The sequence below is a fragment of the Geotrypetes seraphini genome, chromosome 5 (assembly GCF_902459505.1).
Source record: "Geotrypetes seraphini chromosome 5, aGeoSer1.1, whole genome shotgun sequence".
NCBI lineage: Eukaryota > Metazoa > Chordata > Amphibia > Gymnophiona > Dermophiidae > Geotrypetes > Geotrypetes seraphini.
The window spans coordinates 113,592,644-113,614,975 of NC_047088.1; the positions used below are offsets into that span (position 1 = coordinate 113,592,644).

Genomic DNA, 22,332 nt, shown 5'->3' on the forward strand with positions numbered 1-22,332 from the left:
CACTTTTTCCCCAGAATATAACATTTGCTCAAAAACAATTTCTCAGCAGAGGTATACACTGAAAACAAAGAAAAATGAGCGAACAACATATGATATGCAGAGACAGGAACAGAAACTCGTAAAAGACCCTGAAGAAAGGAAGCCAAGGCCCCCCAAAGCTCTGAATACTCTCACAACCCCAAAGGCCATGAAAGTAAGAGTTCACCTCCGTGTGACAGGTGAGACAATATTGGGTATCGACACAGCCCATATGGTAGGCCCGACTCTGGGAGGCATACGCTCTCAACAAGGTCCTGAAGTGGCACTCGCGAAGCTCCGCACTATGCACCAAAGTTGGGATACAGCGAAGAGCCCGAAGCAAAAAACCCACCCCGAGCTCCCGCCCCAAATCCCTCTGCCAAGCCGCCAGCACAAAAGAAAAATCCCACAGGGGTCCAAAAGCCCCAAGCTGTTTATGATATAAGGAGACCGAGACCCGAGAATCAGGGTCTTCCCCCCCCTCCAAAAAGGCCCGAAAACTAATCCCAAAATCCAAGGAAAGAGAACTCTGAGGAAGGGACTGCACATAATGCCGCAATTGACAATGAGCAAAGAGAATACCCGAAGAAGGCAGACCACAATGCAGCAACTCTTCACAGGAGAGAAGCGTTCCGTCATCCCGCAGCATATGAAAAAGAAACTCAAAACCCCGAGCTCACCAGCGCCCAAAAGACAGAGGGAAACAGCCCCGGGGGAAAGGAGAGATTACCGGTCAGAGGCAGCAAAACACTAACATGAGGATCCTGCCGCCAAAGAGGCAGCAGCCGCCGCCACACCTCCCAAAGTGGGTGAAACAAAATACTACAGCAACAGGAAACCGGCAGCTCCGCCAACCGAGCATGAAGCAGTGAAAGGAGGTGAGAAGGATAAAAATAATCACGCTCCATGGAGATAGCAGTATAAAGGTCAGTACCCAAGACCCAATCCCTGACATGGCATAAAAGACACGCCTGATTATAAAGAGCTAAATCCAGCACCCCAAAACCTCCCCAGCCTCAGGAGCCCACCAGCAACTACCACCGCACCTTAGGTTTCCAACCTCCCCAAAAGAACTTCGACAACAAAGAGTAGAGGGCCCGGATATCTTTACGCAAGAGAAACAAAGGCAAAGTCTGTAAGACATAAAGCCATTAGGGAACAAAACCATCCGAAAAAGGTGCACCTTTCCCATCAAGGAAAGAGGCAGATCACGCCAAGCGGCCAAGATGGAACCTGTAGTAGAGAGCAAACGAGTGACATTCAACCGGTAAAGCTCCCGAACATCCATGGACAATTGGATGCCCAAATAACGAAAGGAGGAATCAGCCCACTGCAACGGAAAGGTTTCCCTCCAAGAACGCCGAAGACGCTCAGTAGAGGCCAAAGCCTCCGATTTCTTCAAATTTAAGGCGAACCCTGAAAAATCCCCATACTCCCGAACACTCTCCAAGAGAGTAGACAAAGATCGGTGCGGGTCAGTCAAAAAGACCAAAAGATCATCGGCAAAGGCTGCAATCTTAAAATGAGAGGCACCCAGTCGAAGGCCACTGATGTCAACGTTAGATTGCAGCTCCCTAATCAAGGGATCCAAGGAAAGCGCAAACAGCAGGGGCGACAGGGGACAGCCCTGATGAGTCCCCCTACTGATGGGAAACGGGTTCGAAAAGCCACCGTTCACCAAAATCTCTGCCACAGGATCACTATATAATGCCAAAATAGCATTAAGAAAAAAGGGCCAAATCCATACACCCGCAACGTGGCAAAGAGGAACCCCCATCTCACCCGGCCAAAAGCCTTTCCGGCGTCAAAGCTCACAAGTAAGGCAGGGGTACCATCAACTCCAGATTTCTCCAGGGCCAGCAAAATACGGCGAAGGTTCCTAGATGCTGGCCGATCCCAACCTGCTGTTCCGATACCAAGGAAGGCAGCACTCGGGCCAATCGATTCGCCAGCACCTTAGCCATCAATTTCGTCTCAAAATTCAGCAGGGAAATGGGTCTATAGGATAGAGAGTTGCGCGAGGACAGAAATCCCACCCGTCCCCACCAAAGTCCCACCCATTCCCACCCGTCCCCGTGAGGGATCCCACCTGTCCCCACCCATCCCCACGAGGAATCCCTCCGTCCCCACCTGCCCCCACAAGGAATCCCCCCGTCCCCACCCGTCCCCGCGAGGAATCCCCTCCGTCCCCGCGAGGAATCCCCTCTGTCCCTACCTGTCCCTATAAACTACAGAAATAGTTATTTCATTTAATTATGCTACTGAATTAAAGGCTCTGGTAGAAACCCATTTACAAATAAGCAAAAAGACTTTATTAATTTGGAAATATTAATTGGGAAGAATACATACTTTGTAAACGGGTTTCTACCAGAGCCTCTAATGTTTATAAATTTTTATCAACACAACTAATATACTACTTTATCCTGAAGCAAAAAAAAAAAAAAAAAGAATTTTTTTCCTACCTTTATTGCCTGGTTTCTGCTTTCCTCATGTTCTCATTCAATTCCTTCCATCCACTGTCTCTCTTCTCTCTGCGTCTTCCATTTGCTCTGTTACTGTGCCTCTCCCTTTCTCCCCCTTTCCAAATTGATCCGGCGCCCATCTTCTTCCCTCCGCTCCCCCCATAGTCTGGCATCTCTGTCTTCTTCCCTGCCAGCGTCTTCTCCCCCACACTCTCTTCCCCATTTCCTTTCAGCGTCCTTCTCCCCCCATCTTCCCCATGTTCTGTTAGCATCCTTCTCCCCCTCTGTCTTCCACATGTGCTTTCAGTGTCCTCCCCCTGTCTTCCCCATGTCCTTTCAGCGTCCTTCTCCCCCCCGTCTTCCCCATGTCCTTTCAGCGTCCTTTCTCCCCCATGTCCTTTCAGCGTCCTTTCTCCCCCGTCTTCCCCATGTCCTTTCAGCGTCCTTCTCCACCCCTTTGTCTTCCCCATGTGCTTTCAGCGTCCTTCTCCACCCCTTTGTCTTCCCCATGTGCTTTCAGCTCCTTCTCCCCCCTCAGTTTTACCGTAAGCGCCTTTTCCTCTCCACTCCACCTTTCCTTCCTTTCTCCCTCCCTGCCCCTTACCTTTGTGGTGCTTACCCACCCGACTGACAACAGAACAGGCCCGGTCCAACAAACCTCCCTGCCCTGTAACCGCGAATCTAAATTACCTTCTTAAAGCAGCTGGAGTATTGAATCAAAACTCAACTCTTCAAAAAACACCTCCCGTCATCATAACCTCACAATAGTATTAGAAAATACTCTCATGACCACTACCACCACCACAATAGCAATACTTCAGAATCCTGACTGTATTATCTCTATTCATCACAACAACCTATCACTATCTACTATTTTCTTTCAATTTCTCCTGGAAATGTCCAGACTAACAATTGTAACTTGACACACTCTAGATTCTATGTACTGCAACGCTACTGGAAATGTCCAGTCTTCTAATTTGTAATCCGCTTAGAACCGCAAGGCACAAGCGGAATAGAAATTACTAATATAATGTAATGTAATGTATTGTCGGTCGGTCGGGAGACCTGGCTGGCTGTGCTGCACCCGGGGCGGACCGCCCCCCCCCCTGCCTTGTACCACTGCCTTTTCCCTGCCTGTCCTGCCGCAGCACACGAACGGAAGTCTTCATGATGTCAGCGCTGATGTCGGAGGGAGGGAGGGCTTTGCTTAAGCCCTCCCTCCGACGTCAGCGCTGACATCAGGAAGACTTCCGTCGGCTGTGTGCGGCAGGGCTGAGGGCAGGTATGGAGACGAGCCTCGCGGCTCAATACATCCAGCCCCGCAGGAACCCCGCGACCCTCGGAGGCGTCCCCACGGGATCCCCACGACCCTAAGGGGCGTCCCCACGGGATCCCTGCGACCCTAGGGGGTGTCCCCGTGGGATCCCCGCGACCCGAAGGGGGAACCCGCGGGATTCTCATCGTCCCCATTCCCGTGCAGCTCTCTGCTATAGGAGTCCGGCAGGGTTGGGGCCCTGCCCGGCTTAAGAAGAACAATGATCTGAGTGAAATTCAAATAACGGGGCAAAAACCCCTTGGCCACATTTAAATTGAAGATTTCAGACAACAACGGAGCGATCTCGTCGACCAGCAATTTATAAAATTCACCGCGGTAGCCGTCGGATCCAGGAGACTTGCCCAACAGGCTAGCATGAATTGCCCACTCCAATTCCTCCGCCACCACAGGGCGCTCCAACATTTTGGAGTCAGCAACAGAGAGATGGGGTAAATGCAAGCTGTCCAAATAGCCCCCCCCCCCCCCCCCGTCAAGAAGATCCAGGCCCGGCGAAGCATACAAATCAGCGAAAAAGTCACGCAGAATATGACTAATATCCTCGGTCTTATGATTATTTAACTTATTTATAAATGATCTGGAAATTGGAATGATGAGTAAGGTGATTAAATTTGCAGATGACACTAAACTGTTCAAAGTTGTTGAAACCCATGCGGATTGTGAAACATTGCAGGTGGATCTTAGGAAATTGGAAGACTGGGCATCCAAATGGCAGATGAAATTTAATGTGGACAAATGCAAAGTGATGCACATTGGGAAGAATAAAGGGGATGCAAGGGTCCACCCTGGGGGTTAGAGCTCAAGAAAAGGATCTGGGTATCATTGTAGACAATACGATGAAACCTTCCGCCTAATGTGCAGCGGCGGCCAAAAAAGCAAACAGGATGCTGGGAATTATTTTTAAAAAGGGATGGTTAACAAGACTAAGAATGTCATAATGCCCCTGTATCGCTCCATGGTGCAACCTCATCTGGAGTATTGCATTCAATTCTGGTGGTCTTATCTCAAGAAAAATATAGTAGCACTAGAATAGGTTCAAAGAAGAGCGACCAAGATAGTAAATGGGATGGAACTCCTCTCATATGAGGAAAGACTAAAATGGTTAGGGCTCGTCAGCTGTGAAAAGAGACGGCTGAGGGGAGATATGATTGAGGTCTAGAAAATCCCGAGTGGAGTAGAACGGGTACAAGTGGATCGATTTTTCACTCTGTCAAAAATGGCAAAGACTAGGGGACACTCAATGAAGTTACAGGAAAATACTTTTAAAACCAATAGGAGGAAATTTTTTTTCACTCAGAGAATAGTTAAGCTCTGGAACGCGTTTCCAGAGGATGTGGTAAGAGCAGATAGCGTAGCATGTTTTAAGAAAGGTTTGGATAAGTTCCTGGAGGAAAAGTCCATAGTCTGTTATTGAGAAAGACATAGAATAGAATATTGCTACACCTTGGGTTTTGGCCAGTTACTAGTGACCTGGATTGGCCACCCTGAGAACAGGCTACTGGGCTTGATGGACCATTGGTCTGACCCAGTAAGGCTATTCTTATGTTCTTAAGAATGCTTCTGCTCAGGTTGCACAAACTTGTGTATACAAGGTATTTGTGCATAATTTTAGGTGCTATACCCCAGGCAATTTCTATATGTAAAGTCCTATTAATATGCTTTTTTAAATTTATCCCAAAGCAAATAATTTTCAGACTTCTACTTAGCTATTAAGGCCTACAAGTACCAAGTATCTGAGAACCTACAGACAAATTGAAAGGAAAACTGCAGAATGTCTTTTCCCTGCTAACTTTATTAGATTGTTTTATTTCTGGTTGCATTTGATCTTTCTGCCTCTTTTGGTATCTCTCCTTATTCCTTTATAATTGCTGATTTTGCTTTTAGTCATAACAGTAAAATATGTGCTTTGGGATGGATCAAATGAATACTGAGGAAGACTGTTCTACCAATATTTCAGTTCAGATGCTGATCTATAACTAAAATTTACACTAGCAGAGCATAAGGTGGTTTCTTTGAAATTTTGCTTCCAGGCTTTTAATGAATGCATGAATAGGTCTGTAAGTATAGGGGTAAACATTCAGCTGGCGGCAGTCTTTGCTTTGCTGACTACTACCAGCGTTATTCCTGAATATTCAATTCCAGTCCATATTTGACCATTGGTTGCCACATAAAGTAGGACTGTGTTTTATGCAGTCACCCCAAAATAGCCAGCTTTCACTTAGGCACTAACCGCTAATTATCATCAGCGATAACAGATTAAGTACCACTAAAAACTAGCAGCCCTAAGCAAACAATTTAACTGGTTTGTGACTGTTTCTGACTGATTAATCATTTTGAATATCAACTAGATCAGTGTTTCTCAACACGTGGTACACGTACCCTTAGGGATATTCAAGCCGCTTCTTGGGAGTACGCAGCAGTGCGCAGGTCTCATGCCCCATTCCTCCTTAATGGCCACCACCGAGGATCCCATGTCCTCCTTAATGCCTGCCCGCCCCCTCCGCCGAAGCCGCTGCCATCTCCAGGGATCCCATGTCCTTCTTCATACCCACCTCCCTCCACCGAGACGACCCAGAAGGCTTGTTTCCGATGTTGGAGCTGACGTCGGAGGAAAGCCTTCCGGGTCAGCGGGGGATCCCAGTTACCTCCTTCCAGGTGGGCTGTTCCTTCAGCGGCACTTGTTGCAGGGATGCATCAGTGGCTCTTTCAAGCTGCACATGGCTAACCCAGAAACCTTCTCTCATGTCTGAGCTGACAACAAAGGGAAGGCTTGTGGGTCAGCCACGTGCAGCATGTGAGCCATTGCCCACGCATCCCTGCAGCAAGTGCTGCTGAAGACAGAAAGAGCAACCCAGCTGGACGGCCCTGAAGGAAGCGAATGCGGCTTGGAGCAAGCAAATAAAGGAGAGAGAGGGGACATGATCAGGGACAAAGGAGGGGGGAAGGAGCGCATTGGGACATGGGAGGGGCACGATTTTGGGAGAAAGGCAGGGAAGGGGGGGCATGAACACAAGACACAGAAGGGAGGAAGGGGCACTAACTTGGGACATAGGAGGGAGGGAATAGAAAGGGAGACTGTTGGGTATGAGTGAGAGGGAAAGAGATGGTGCAAATGGGGAGAGGAAGAAAGAGGAAAATTGGGCATAGAGAGAGAGTGAGGTAGAGATGCATGGAGAATAGTTGTTACTGAGGTGACATTGCATTTTTTTTAAGTTCAATAAGTTTCATTGTTTTTAATATAGAAACAAAAAGAACAATGAATATCAAACATGTCACAACAGAGCATTATAAACATAGTTAACATGATATGCAGATTACAGCTCTCAAAAAGCTATACACCTAAGCTTGGAAACCATCTACCAGTGTTAATGCAGAGCAAGAAGCAGCAGTAGCGTGGAAAGAAACAAACATAGTTGCAATTATAAGAACATACCAAGGTCATTTAACAGAATCAGTGTTACAATAAGTTAGTAAAGGGGACCAGACACGATAATAGTTTTTGTTAGATATTACGTTTTTCAGGATTGAGTTTTTCATATTTAGCAGACAAGCAGAGTTCCACCAAATACTATATTCAACATTATCCAAATTTTTCCAACTGTGAAGAACATTTTGAAGTGCCAATGCGGTTAGAATACGAAATAGCTGCGCCTCAGAATAATCACATATATGGGAAGATCCATAATCACCAAGAAATAGTAGGAAGAAATCAATATCTGTAATGATGGAAAAAATTTCTGATAATGTGTGCCACACTCTCTTCCAGTAGTTCAGTAGTAAGGGACAGTGGAAGAGCAAATGGATCAGGGTGCCTGAACTAGAATTACATGACCAGCATAAGGAAGAAAGGGAGGCATCAACCTTATTGGATAAAACTGGGGTCCAGGTAGCTCTATGCCAGTGGTTCCCAACCCTGTCCTGGAGGAACACCAGGCCAATTGGGTTTTCAGGCTAGCCCTAATGAATATGCATGAAGCAAATTTGCATGCCTATCACTTCTATCATATGCAAATCTCTCTCATGCATATTCATTAGGGCTAGCCTGAAAACCCGATTGGCCTGGTGGTCCTCCAGGACAGGGTTGGGAATCACTGCTCTATGCATTAAAAAATAAAGATTGGAGTAAAGAGGCAGATTTAATAGATTGAAAGAAGTGTGTCCAGATCTTAGGCCATTGGTCATCATTAGCAGTATAATGTAAATCATCTAACCACTTGGAGGAGTTGACAGATTGGATCAAAAATTTCTTCACTTGTATCAGTTTATACTATATTGATGCAACGCCCTTTAAGGGGACCATATAGTCTGTTGTTGGGTGAACCAGAAGTGATTGAAGTGGGAAAACCAGAAGTGATTGAAATCAACACATTTCTAACTACCCTCGGTTTTACAATACCAGATACGGAGGAAACACATGAAAAGGGACACCAATTAGATATAGTCACTTTTTCACACTAAGACATCCCAGAACCAAAGATCCAATATTGTATAGGAGCACGGGAGAAATGCATATGGTCAGATCATTATAGTTGCAATTTTGATTTACACTGGCAAAAGAAACAATCTTTTGCAAAATACATAAGCAAAAACACAAAGAAGAAAACAGTCACCAGCAGAGGTATTATATAAATCCAACTGAATTCTGGGCACATTACGAATTATAGCCCAAAATTGAGGAAGAACAGGATTTCCCTACTAAATGGGGAAAGATCAGCAAGGAAGTGTTAAACCAAATAGCACCAATTCAAACATACGAAAAGAAAGAGAGGGTATCAAGAGTGGTTTGATTCCGAACTACTAGTTTTTAAACAGGAATTGAGAAAACTAGAAAGAACATGGCTTAAAACAGATAAAGAGGAAGATAAAAGAAACTGAAAACAAAAAATGAAAAAATACAAAACTCTGATAAAAGAAAAGCGTTCTAAACACTACGCACAGAAAATAGGAACATCTAAAATAAATAGCTGAGAATTGTTTAAACTGGTGAATAGGCTAACAGACACAACACAGGTTCTGAAAAAGAATAATGAATGCATACCATCGGTTGATACCCTTGCCAGCTACTTCAACAAAAAAAATTTAGACTTAAGAGCAACAATATCTACACCTACACTTAATTTCGAATTCCAATTCATACCACATGAAAGGGAGCCCAGAGTAGACATGCTCTGGGATCATGTTGGGCTCCCTAATTGGCATCAATTCCTCATTTTGTTTAACAAATACACCAAATCAGACTGCTTGCTAGACGAATGCCCATCTAAGATCATGAAAGTTGCAGTACCTGAGTTTAAAAGGGATTTATTTAATTGGATAACAACCACTTTCATCAGAGGGACATACCATGAGGAAATGGGACACATCCTGATCACACCTATCCCTAAAGACCAGAAGAACTCAATCGCAATGAAGTCCAATTACCGGCCCTTAGCAAGTATCCCCTTATTCACCAAACTACTGGAAGGATTGGTCAATTTGGAACTAGTGAATTACCTAGAGAAATTTAACGTTCTTAGTGAACACCAATCAGGATTCAGAAAAGGATTCAGCACATAGACAGTTTTAGCTTCAATCCTCAACCACCTTTACGGTCTTTTTAGTAAAGCAGGGGTGTCCAATGTCGGTCCTCAAGGGCCGCAATCCAGTCGGGTTTTCAGGATTTCCCCAATGAATATGCATGAGATCTATTTGCATGCACTGCTTTCATTGTATGCTAATAGATCTCATACATATTCATTGGGGAAATCCTGAAAACCCGACTGGATTGCGGCCCTCGAGGACTGACATTGGACACCCCTGCAGTAAAGGTACCAGTGCTCTGATCTTACAACTAGATTTTAGCAGTGCTTTTGATCTAGTGGATCATGAAATAATGCTACATTGCCTAAACGCAATGGGGCTCTCGGGAATAGTTTGGAATAGGTTTCAGGGTTTTTTAACCAAAAGATCATATCAAGTGGTCTGCGATGGGAAATACTTCATTTCTTGGAAAAATCCTTTGGAGATACCTCAAGGTTCCCCACTATCACCCACCTTATTTAATATCTACATTTCATCTTTAGGACATCTATTACAAAAGTTAAACCTAAAATACTACATATATGCTGATGATATCTCTATTTTAATTCCTTACATTATGATTGAAATTGAACAGTGGACTATCAATTTTAAATTGAAATTAAACACAGAAAAGACAAAAATTTTCTTGGCAAGCCTAAAGGATAAAATTACCAGAACATCATTATACTTAAATGGTCACGATTACCCAATATAAAAAAACCATAAAAATATTAGGAGTCACATTAGACACCTACTTGACCATGATCGAACACACGAACTTGGTGGCAAAAAAGTGGTTTTGACTCTCTATGTTTTAGACTACTGGTTCAGTCATTGGTTTTATCCATATTGGACTACTGCAACATCATTTACGTGGGTATATCTAAAAAAAACTCTGGGAAAATTGAGAATAGTGCAGAACACAGCCGTCCGCTTAATATTTGGACTAAAGAAAGGCAAGCATGTTAATCCCTACTACAAACTGCTACACTGGTTGCCAATGGAGGCACGAATAATATTCAAGTTCTCTTGCTTTTGCTTTAAATTGGTGTGGGGAATGGCCCCTACCTATCTCTTACCACATTTCGAGTTACACATCCCCACTAGGACAACCAGAAATTGCAATCTTTTTGCCTATCCAAGGATCACTGATTGCAAATACAGGTCCTTTCTGGACAGATCTTTTAAGTTTCAAGCTAGTAAACAGCAGACCTGGCTAGGCAATTACATCAACAGAGCCAGGTTGACCTACAGCGTATTTCGGAAAGAAATTAAGACAGCACTGTTCGATAGATTTATCTCCTAATCAGATACTATTTTAAAACTATTAACACCATGCTGATAACTTTGAGAAATATGTGTATTTTTACTAATTGTATTCTTTTCTTTTAATCTTTATTGATTTTTAATCTGAAACAGTGCCATACAAATAAAAGAACAATAATTTTTTCATACATTGCACTATTAGCAGTACAGGTAACATATATATCATTCAAAATTTTCTAGAATTCCTATATTTAATGGTAACATAACATATCATAGTATATGATATAAAGTGAAGAGAATAAAGTTACCCAAATTTAACCATCAATATTTATTTCCCTCCCTCTAACCCACCTCCCCCCATGGATGTTTAAAAGTAAATGTGCAAAAAAATAAAATAAATAAATAAACATTATTATAATTTCACAAATTTAGTCAATGGGCTCCAAACTTTATTAAATATGCTACTAAATCCCCTACATTCCGCATTAATTCTTTCATATCTGTACATAGTACACAGATTCACCCACCAAAAAGTGTAACTTATTCTGTCATGGTTTTTCCAATTACTCGTGATCAATTGAACTGCTATACCTGTCATGATCATAAAAAGACGGTTCATATATTTATCTAAAGTGGGTTTCACATAAGAATTTCCATCTCCGGATCAGACCCTGGGTCCATCAAGTCCGGTGATCCGCACATTCGGAGGCCCCGCGAGGTGTACCCTGGCATAGTTTTAGTCCCCATATCACTGTATGCTTCTCAAGGGACATGTAGTATCGTTCCACATATTATAGTTTCATAGGATAGTGGAACATTTGAATCCAGAACCAGATTTATTTGTCCCCAGATTACCTTCCAAAATATAAATATAAAAGGACAAAAATATAACAGATGATCCAGAGTCCCTATATCAATATGACAATGCCAGCATCTATTAGACTTAGAACTATCTATTTGTACTAATTGTATTCTGTAATTTGCTGACTGTTCAGTGACATCTTTGCTATTTGTATTCTGTAATTCGCTGATTGTCCAGCTCTCTTCAGTGTAAACTGCCTAGAAGTCGTAAGATTGTGGTGGTATAGAAAAAATAAAGTTATTATTATTATTATTACTAATAAAAGAGAGAGCTTGCGCATAAAATTCAGTAAGTCAGGAGAATCCCGTAAAGAGGATAAATCTGGAAATGAGTAAGTTGTAGCCATCTGAATTGTTGGCTAGGAAGGAGATTATACTTTGAAGTTATTTCTGAGAAGCTCATCCAACTACGGAAATTAATTATGTGCTGAAGTGACCATATGCCCCATTTCTGCCAGATGGGCCAGGCAATTGTAGCATTCTGTATTTTGATCAGTGGGTTCCCCCATATGGGAGCTTGAAGGGTTGTAGGCCAGGTAACATCCATGAGATTGTCCACATAAGAGAGAGCTGTTTTAGAAATGGTTAAGATGGCATCTGTCTTAAAAGGTACAGGGATATCCGAGGCAACAATGGCTTGTAGGAGATGTTCACCATATTTGGCCTGTTCCAGTGAAACCCAGCAAGGTACATCATCAGCATCAAGAGTTTTGATGTAACAAGAATGAAATGTGATAATGATAAAAACAAGGGAAGTTGACCCCCCCCCCAATTAATTTTTATTGGCTTTGAGCTTGTGAAGATCAATATGCGGTTGCTTCTTATTCCAGAGGAATCGCAAGTGTATGGAGTGAAGAGAAGCATAGAAGGATTTAGGTAGAAGGAAAGGAAGCATATTGAGAATGTAATTGATTTTGGGGGATATCATAAGAACATAAGAATTGCCATCTCCGGATCAGACCCTGGGTCCATCAAGTCCGGTGATCCGCACATGCGGAGGCCCCGCGAGGTGTACCCTGGCATAGTTTTAGTCCCCATATCACTGTATGCTTCTCAAGGGAGATGTGCATCTAATTTATCCTTACCTGTATCACTCTATGCCACTCTTAAGGAGATGTGCATCTAGTTTACCCTTAAATCCTAGAACGGTGGATTCTGCAATTACTTCCTCTGGGAGAGCATTCAAGGTGTCCACCACTCGCTGCGTGAAACAGAACTTCCTGATATTCGTCCTGGACCTGTCCCCCCTCAGCTTCAGTCTATGTCCTCTTGTCCGTGTCACATTGGACATTGTAAATAACTGCTTTCCCTGCTCCATTTTGTCAAATCCTTTCAGTATTTTGAAAGTCTCGATCAGATCTCCTCGTAGTCTTCTCAAGGGAGAATAACCCCGTCTCCTAAGTCGTTCCTCGTAGTCCAGGTTCTCCATACCTTTCACTAGCTTCGTTGCTCGTCTCTGCACCTCTCTAGCAGTTTTATATCCTTCTTTAGGTATGGAGACCAATGCTGGATGCAGTATTCCAGGTGCGGTCTGACCATGGCTCTGTAGAGCGGTATTATAACTTTCTCTGATCTACTCGTAATTCCCTTTTTTATCGAAACATAGAAACATAGAAAAATGATGGCAGAAAAGGGCTATAGCCCATCAAGTCTGCCCACACTGAAGACCCACCCCCCTAACTTTACCCTCTTAGATATCTCATAGCCCATCAAGTCTGCCCACTCTGATGACCCTCCCCCAACTTTACCCTCTTAGAGAACCCACATGCGCATCCCATTTACCCTTAAAATCTGGCACGCTGCTGGCCTTAATCACCTGCACTGGAAGTTTACTCCAATGATTGACCACTCTTTCGGTGAAGAAATACTTTCTGGTGTCGCCATGAAATTTTCCGCCCCTGATTTTTAGCGGATGCCCTCTTGTGGCCGAGCATTCTATTTGCTTTCTTTGCCACCATCGCACATTGTGCTGACGGTTTCAGGGTCCTATCTATCAGTACACCCAGGTCCTTTTCCTGTTAGGTCTTTCCCAGAGTTACACCTGACATACTATACTTGTGATCTTTATTTTTTCTGCCTAAATGCATCACTTTGCATTTTTCCACATTAAAATTCATCTGCCATTTATCTGCCCACTTCTCCAATTGATTCCAAGTTTCCAAGTTTATTAAATAGTTTGATTAATCGCCATATCAAAATTCAAGGCGATGTACAAAATAAAATAAAACACATAGTTATGAAACATGGGTAAAATATTATATACAATACATACTGTTATAAACACAAATCACAATATTAAAAGTCGCTCTGGAGTTCCTCGCTGTCCTTCTGCGATCTGATTGCCCGGCATAGCTTTGTGTCATCTGCAAACTTGATGATTTCACTGGATGTTCCTTCTTCAAGGTCATTTATAAAAATATTAAATAAGATGGGCCCAAGTACCGAGCCCTGGGGTACACCGCTAGTCACTTTTCCCATTCTGAGAACTTCCCATTTATGCCCACTCTCTGTTTTATGTTCTCTAGCCATTTGCCTATCCATCTTAGTATATCTCCCTCTATTCCATGGCCTTGTAATTTCCTGAGAAGTCTTACATGTGGAACCTTGTCGAACGCTTTCTGAAAGTCCAAGTATACAATATCCACAATATCATCTGTATTGATTCCAAGCGCCCCCACCATGTTAAATTAAGAGGGGGGCCAGTGACCTATCAGGTCTTTAACAATAGAGGTAATGTACTCACTATTGTGAGCTATAGTTTCTTCCAGTGTAGGACCAAAGAAAACGTCTAGGTATTTGATTTTGTTAGCTAGCCATTGAAAACCCAAATCAGCCGCCTCATATTGCAATTCAGGACAATTAAGGGCCATGACTTCAGTTTTATTGTTATTCAATTTGTATCCTGAAGAGCAGGAGTATTGAGCCATGGATGATAGAAGAGGCGATACGGAGTCAGGGGTGATGAATAAAAGAATGTCCATCAGCATAGGCTGAGAGTTTTGATTCTGTGTAGGCATACTTAAAGTGAGGTCAAACAGTAATGGGGAGAGGGGGCAGCCCTGCCTGGTGCCCCTAGTGGGATGGAAGCTATTAAACTTGATGTCGTTGATGTTAATTCTAGTGGAGGGAGAGGTGTAAAGAACCTTAACCATTTGTATAAAACCAGAGGGGAGACCGAACCACCTCAATGTATGAAATAAAGAAGGCCATTCCACCCAATCAAAGGCCTTTTCGGCATCCAGGCCAATGACAGCGAGCTTTTGATCAGATGTTTGCAGATAGTTAATAACATTAAAGAGTAACCGAGTATTGTTATATGACAACCTTCCATTAATAAAAGCAGATTGCTCAGAAGTGATTAATTTCTTGATAACAGTTTGTAAACGGGAGGCTAGAAGTTTGGCATAAATTTTCGCATCAGTGTTAATTAGAGAAAGGGGTCTATAGTTCTGTACATATTGTGGGTCTTTCCCAGGTTTAGGCAAGACGATGATCGTGGCTTCAGTGAATGATCCAGATATTTGGTCAAGTTCTACAATGTGATTAAGAAATTGTAGGAAGTGGGGTAGAATGGCTGAGTGAAAGGATCTGTAAAATTCAATTGTGAGACCATCTGGGCCAGGGGCTTTTTTTTGGGCCATGTCATTTAGCGCATCTAATAGTTCATCTGGTGTAATAGGGGTGTCTAAGGAAGCACAGTCTGAGACGGATAACGTGGGATGAGCGAGATTATCTGTGAAGGATAAGTCAAGATTATCAGGCGTGAGCTCTGTGGTGTATAAATCTTGATAAAAGGTTTGAAACTCCTTTGCTATGGAATCCAGGGCTACAATGAGATCATCAGACCTATTACATATGCAAGATATGTGATTCCTTTTTCTTAAGATAAGAGGCTAGAAAGTGGCCACTTTTGTTATTGTCTGAGTAATACGATGCTGATTGTAACATTAACGTATGCGCAGATTGGGAGCTCAAGACAGTGTTTAACCAAAGACGAGCTTTATGAAGATTCTGTAATGTCTGCCTGTTAAACACAAAGAATTCATTAATTTCCTTGTTGAGTAATTCCTTAAAACCTTCTACTTGCAGTAAAGATGAGTTAAAGGACTAATGTTTATTAGTTAGGGTGGGTGAGCCACACTCAAGTTTCAAGGATATAGCCACATGGTCAGATATCAGTATGGGATGTTTGGGATCAAAGAACCACTTACAAGAAAATAATCAATCCTAGAGTAGGAAAGATGGGGGTGTGAGAAGAAGGTGTAGCCCCTGTCCTTAGGGTGCATTGTTCTCCAAATATCTATTAATCGCAATTCAGATATTAAATTCTGCAATGAGAACCAGCCCTTAGGTTTCTTGTAACGAGTTTGTGACTTCCTGTCTAAGTCAGGATCAGATTAAAATCACCTCCTATGATAGTAGGATGGAAGCTAACTCAGAAAAGAATGAGGGGGAGTCCACATTAGGACCATATGCATTCAGGATTGTGTATACTTGTTGGTGAAAGCGGATAACAGTTTTGATCCAAGTCCCATTCAAATCAAACGATGAGGTGGTTATAGATGGATTCGGGTTTTTATTAATGCACTTCTCCCTCAGTATTCCCAGGGGTTAGGGGCAGAGCCGGACCGCAAAATGTGACCCATCCCCGGACCTTACCTGGTAGTCTCTGCCTCTGATCGCCTCCTTCCATGCATGTTGCGTATTTGCAGGGGGCCAGTTGCGGGTGGTTCGGTCTCCTCTTTCCCCGCTTCGGTGTCAGGCCGGGCAGAGCGAAGATCGTTCCTCTCTGGGCTGGGCAGCCTGTGTCGGCCTTACCTGGTGGTCTAGCAGGCTTCCGGGGTAGGAGCGATCTTCCTACACTCCTGCCCCGTGCAGATCGCTAATAGGAAATGGCTGCTGTGAGCTCCCGTAGTAAGGCCGGTGGGAAGACAGGGAAGGTCCAAAATGAAGCTTTTTTCTTCCCCCCCCCCCCAAAAAAAAAAAATCACAAATAACCAAATCTGCAGATGCTGAAACCGCGGATTCGGAGGGGGAAGTGTAATAGTAGCTACCCCACCTCTTTTGTCCACTGCAGGAGAAAAGAATGTTGGGTGAGCCCAAGACCAATGTAGTTTCATGGAGTTGGCGGAACCTAGGTGGGTCTCCTGGAGGAGAATGATGTCAGGGGAGTCCGCTTCCACATAAGACATAATCTTTTTTTGCTTTGTGATTATTGAGGCCCTTGGTATTTAAGGAAATTATCGATAATGTCATCTAGTATAGCAGGTTAAATCAAGTATATACCAAAACACAAGTAGATTGAAATTGAGAGACAAAATGATACCGATGTAGTAAATGGCCAGCAATATATATGTGACAAGGTATCTCTGTGTGACAGTAACCAGATGTCTACCAACAGTAGACATCATGGCAGAGGAAAACAACAAATGGGGGAAAACCAACTGAGAGACTAGTAGGGCAGGTGCGAGACAAATGCTCATGTATGGTACAAATGTTATAAATGAAACTAACATGTAGTGTCAATTACATCGGCAAGACTAATAAGATACAACATTCTTTGAATACCCTAATATCTCACAGGTATGCAAAGAAGAGAGAAACTTATTTCATAGTAAAGGAATATACCAAGTAAAGAGTTAAAGAGCCAGAGGGTCTGATATTACAAACAAGATGTAAACAGATTAAATAATTAAACAACAATAGCAGTGAGAGTTGTGCACACGCACTGGAGATCATTGGAGAAAGTTACAAAGAAACGGCTTAGTTTGTATGTGAGGTAGGGGTTAAGTTACTCCTCTAAGAGGGGAGGCTGAGATGGGGCACTAAGCCTACTTGGGCAGTACTGTGTAAATGGCCTAGTAAACTCTCTGATAAGAGCCTACTTAGTAACCTAGGAAGTAAGAAAACCCCAATACATAGGCCTGAAAAGGACAGGTATTGCTAAAAGCCATCCATCATAGTGTGATAACTAGCAAAGACTTAATGTATTGTAACTCTAAATCAGTGTAAACCAGTAACTCCAATGGGAGTTTGACTCAGCAATGGGAGTTTGACTTCAACCAAAATAAGAGTTATCAGAGGTATGTATAGACATTGCCTGGACATGAGGACCAGAGCCATACACAAAACAAAAAGTCATAAGATATAAAAGGGTGTCTGAATAGACAGGACCACACACGATTATGTAATGTGACAGAAGACTAATGATACCAAGCAAGATTGAAAAGGCGTACATATAAACACATTAATTAGGAGCGTGATGGTAATAACAATACCTAGGCAAGCCAGTCAGAGCAAATATGTAAAGGAGCAAAGCAAGACCTTAATAGAAATAAGCTCTAGTGCTAACTTTCATGGGTCTCACCAGCAAAAGCAAATATAGAGTGTCAACATCACGTATAGTAAGCAAATGATTGGTGTAGGCATATGAAAGCTTAAGCTAAAGCAATAACAAGTAGCCCATTAGATAGAATGAATTCAAATAGTTTGCAGATAAGAGAGAGAGAGAAACACAAACAACCTTTAAAGAAAAGGACAGGCGAAGGAAATGCAGAAGTAGGATTAAGAGTGAAATAAAAGGAATGACAGCCCCACTTGCAGCAGCAAACAAATAATGAAAGTGAAAGGCAAACATGCGATTATCTTATAGAGTAAAGGGCTCAGATTGGTTAAGTAAACAATAAACACTGAGTTATTAAGGAAGGTGAGGCAGAGTGGCAAAAGTATGGTAGGTGGGAAATAGTACAGATAGATAAGAAGGAAAAAATAGAATTATGGTATGTAATTATCATAAACTTGAGAAAATACATGCGACATTACAAGGCTTACATGAGTAAGAGATATCCCAAGGTACACCAATGCGGCAATAAAGCCCGAAAGGGCCGTTCAGGATGTATACGGAATCAACATAACCCAGCAGTGAGAACATAAAGATGAAATGAAAATATAACAAAGAAAAGAAAAAAAACACCTAGGTTAAAAGGCATCTAACAAGTTTAGGGCCACTTCTGCCAAGGTTGCGCCGCCGACTCCCAGTGCAGGAAAACCGCACCAAGTGGCCCGCACCACCCCCAGCGCCTGTGAGCCCCAAGGACAGCACAGATGGCCCAGCACAGCCCCTGTGCCAGAAACCAGCCACCCGACCCTACAGAGAAGAGGATTAAAATGAAACCATGACACAAAGACAGAGGAAATAAGACTAAGCATAAATCAGTATGACAAATAAAGACCATATGGCACTTATACCCATTAACCAGCAGTAGTTATCAAAAGCTCATGAAAGTTCACAGTCAAGCAGTGCTGGGCTGAGCTTGGTAGCAGGCAGGCAAAATTGCGACCTTGATGACCACATCATGATGGTTAGAGGAGAATGGCAGTTGAAGAAGCCTGAAACGCTGAGCAGAAGCAACAGAATATTAGAGTACATTAATGCAGAATTGCGAACAAGCCAGCAGGGAGCGAAGATGTAAGTCAGACTTTGTTAATAGGAGTGGGGCTTGTTTGTTCTATAAAGTTTGCAAGGTCTTCCGGCTCCAAGAAATCTTTGGTTTGATTATTAAGCGCGACCCTCATTCTTGTAGGGAAAAGTCGACCAAATCTTGCATTCATAGCTTTGAGTTGGGGACAATATGTGAGGAGTTGCTTGTGACATCACACTGTGGTCTTGCTGAGGTCAGGAACAAACAGCAGAGAGTGGCCTTCATGTTGAATTGGTTCTTTGACTTTGGCTTTTTGCATCACTTCGAGCATTTGTTGGTATCTTAACAACTTAAGGACCACAGGTCTAGGGTATTTGTCCCCGCTGCATCAGTGGGAGGGCACGCGATGGGCCCTTTAAATTTCAAAATCCTTGGTGAAATTGATATCCAGGACTTTAGGTATGAGATTCTTAAGGTAAGTTATTAAATCATTATCATTGTTCCCTTCAGGTAAGCCAATATTCGGATGTTGCAGCGGCGAGACCTCTTGTTAGCATCTTCCATTTAATTTCTCTAATTCATTGATGCGTTTAACCTGCTTCCTGAGATCAGCCATGTTGTTAGTTGCGACCTACATCTTGGTTTCAAGATCAGAGAAATAACCTCTGACATTAAAGTTTCGATGTCTTCCTTGAGTTCAGATTTTGAATCCAGCAGTAGTTCCTTTAGTGATTTTAGCTCATACGTTAGGACCTTAGAGCTGGGGTTATCATCCTCCGAAGTCGGGAGCAGAGTCTTCAAGGGAGAGGCAGGCTCTGGTTTATGTCGTCTTCTGACTTTGTTGACCGACTTCCTGAATATCTGAAGTCGGCAAGCTATGTAGTTGATGTTCCCACAGCAGATTTTGCCTGTTTATTGCAAAAATCTAGGCAGATTCAGGTTATTAGTTGCTTAATTCTTGTTGTTATGCAAGAGCACAAGTCTCAAGCTGCCATACAAAACAGGCTCCACAGCGCCTCCCAACATTTCATATTTTAAAGTCATCTGCCTTGACCTCTTTGAAAAAAAAAAATGAATATAATTAACATTTTCTCTGCATACAGTGTGCTTTGTGTTTTTTTTTAATTTTGTGGTTACCATTATGTATTAATAAGGTTATATTGTGTATGCATGAAAAATGAATGGAAGAAATTGCATTACAATTAGTACTATTATTATGTTGCCATTCAACAAATTACGTATAATTGGAAAAACTGGGATAGATTAAATTATAATTTTTGGTGGAATTCCTTATGTCATATATATAAAATGGAGAGATTTCTGGCAATACAGCGGGGTAGTTTCAAGAAATTTCAAGATGTTTGGGAGCCATTAACAAAGTATTGTACTGATTAGATGAAATTTTCTTTTCCCTTAAATTTACAAGTTCAATTGTGAGGGAAGGGGGGGGGGAAATTTTATAGTTATGTATTGTATAAGTATTGATTATTTGATAGGTAAGGGGGGGAGTTATGTATTTATCACTGTTACCGTTGATGATTATTAAGTGATATAGATATTATTAATTTGTTTGGACATTTTATCACACTTATTGTAAGTTTGAAAATGAATAAAGAATTTTTTTTTTTAAAGTACTATTATTATGGGGGTGGGGTCAGGGGCGGAGCTTGGGCAGGGGTACTTGATTGATATTTGTTAGACTTAGGGGTACTTGATTTGAAGTTGAGAAACACTGAATTAGATAATGTTTAGTCGAAAGGTCATATCATTCTGGGACATTTTGGCAATTCTGTCTTTCAGAGAGGCTCATCAACTGAGAACCTGCAGAGAATAGGCTTTTTTCTTAATTCTAAACCTATGCATTATTTGCTTTTATTTTACTTGTGATTTCAGAGAACATAATGAGGAGTCTTAAGCTACTGAGTACCATAGGAGCCACTTGATTACTTTTGTGCTACAGGTGCTTGAGCACCCCTAATATTGAGCAAACTCTGAATGGGTCGTCGGTGCAGGACAAATGGTAGAGACTATTATAAAGAACAAAATAAAAGAACATATACATAAGCATTGATTAGTGAGAGAAAGCTAACTTGCTTTTAGTCAAGGGAAATCTTGCCTCACCAATCTACTGCATTTTTTTGAAGGGGTGAATGAACATGTGGATAAAAGTAAACATTGTGTATTTGAACTTTAAAAAGGCATTTAACATAGTATTTAATGAAAGACTTCTGAGGAAATTAGAAAGTCATAGGATAGGAGGGATGGGATAATCATGGGAGAATTTCCACATGATGAAAGCCACATCATCATTACGCCAATCATTAAAAATCTTAAGGAATCATCTTCTTTACCATCTAATTACAGAACGATTGCATCTATCCCACTCTTTGTAAAAATAATGGATGGCCTGAACCAAATCCAGCTATCAAAAGTTTTGGAGTAACACACATTGTTACATGATTCCCAATCAGGTTTTAGGTCTCAATTTAGTACAGAAACTGTATTAGCTGCATTGCTAGACTATCTTAAATAATTTATTTAGTAAAGGTAGTAACACTGTTGTCCTGCAATTTGATTTAAGTAGCACATTTGATTTAGTAGATCATGCTAAACTATTGGAATGCTTGGATGCCTTTGGAATCAACGGCAAAGAACATTCCTGGTTCCAAGGATTCCTTGAATCCCGTTCATATCATGGTTCCAAGGATTCCTTGAATCCCATTCATATCAGGTTAGAATTAACAATGACAGTTCTGCTGCTTGGAAGAATCCATGTGTGATGGGGTCCTAGCCCATCACCCTGGCTAAGGCCATGCCCTCATCACATGCAAATAGTCCAGCTCCACGGGAGTGCCAATAGGGAAGTAGCAGTACCCTCTATGCAAACAACTTCTGAGTCATAATCATTTTTGAAACACCTAAAGGTTTATTCTCACATAATCTCATGCACCAAAAGTAAAGCATTTTTGACACAGGTTCCTCTTCAACCATTCGATGGCCAACAATACCAGATAACCCAAGGCACTAATTAACTATTCAAACATTTCAGTCTTTTCCAGCTTGGAAAGAATCAAACAGAAAAAATTCTGCCAACAGTTCTACCTTATGGGCTGCTGCTGCCTTGTTAGTCCATGCAGCCTTCTTTAACCAGGACCTGAGTCCACTGCTTCCTGTTCCTAAGCATTCCCAGGCAATGCGCCTGAACATTTTCCCCAGTGCTTCCTTAGGCACCCTATAGCACTGGTCACACCTCAAACAAACAATTGCTTTTATTTTCCAATTGAGTAACACATAACTGCCATGCCTCTCCTTAGCTGGGCCATTCTACCAATTCTTAAAGTGAACTCAAGACAGATCAACCAAAATACAAAATTTTCAGTGATGAGAAGTATACTATTTTATGGGGTGTCAG

At 42.2% G+C, this 22,332-nt stretch overlaps 1 protein-coding gene across 1 annotated transcript in view; it reads left to right on the forward strand.

Annotated features, from left to right (window-relative positions):
- The window catches only part of COL18A1 (collagen type XVIII alpha 1 chain), a 585,697-nt gene that overhangs the window by 549,844 nt on the left and 13,521 nt on the right, over window positions 1-22,332 (forward strand). The window lies entirely within an intron of this gene.